Genomic DNA, 339 nt, shown 5'->3' with positions numbered 1-339 from the left:
TTCCTGGACCGGAGTCTTAGACTAGCATTGCACTGATTCCTGGAATTCTCATTAAGAATTTTGATATCTTTATTTTCTTTTACACTTAATTTTCGAAAAAAAAAGCACAAAAAATTTTACAAAATCATAAAATCCAAAAATATTTCTTGTTTGAGTCTAGTGTCTCATCTTAAGTTTGGTGTCAATTGCATGCATTCATTCATGTATCTTAAAGATCTTCAAGTAATTCTTGATGATTTCTTACTCTGATCTTTGAATTCTCTTGACTTGAGTGTTTATGTGTCTCATATGCATTCTCATTAGTGTCAGTAGTATACAAACTGCTAAGTTTGGTGTCTT

This window comes from Arachis duranensis, unplaced genomic scaffold (assembly GCF_000817695.3).
Source record: "Arachis duranensis cultivar V14167 unplaced genomic scaffold, aradu.V14167.gnm2.J7QH unplaced_Scaffold_44480, whole genome shotgun sequence".
In the NCBI taxonomy this organism is placed as follows: Eukaryota; Viridiplantae; Streptophyta; class Magnoliopsida; order Fabales; family Fabaceae; genus Arachis; species Arachis duranensis.
This window is presented reverse-complemented; position numbering follows the sequence as displayed.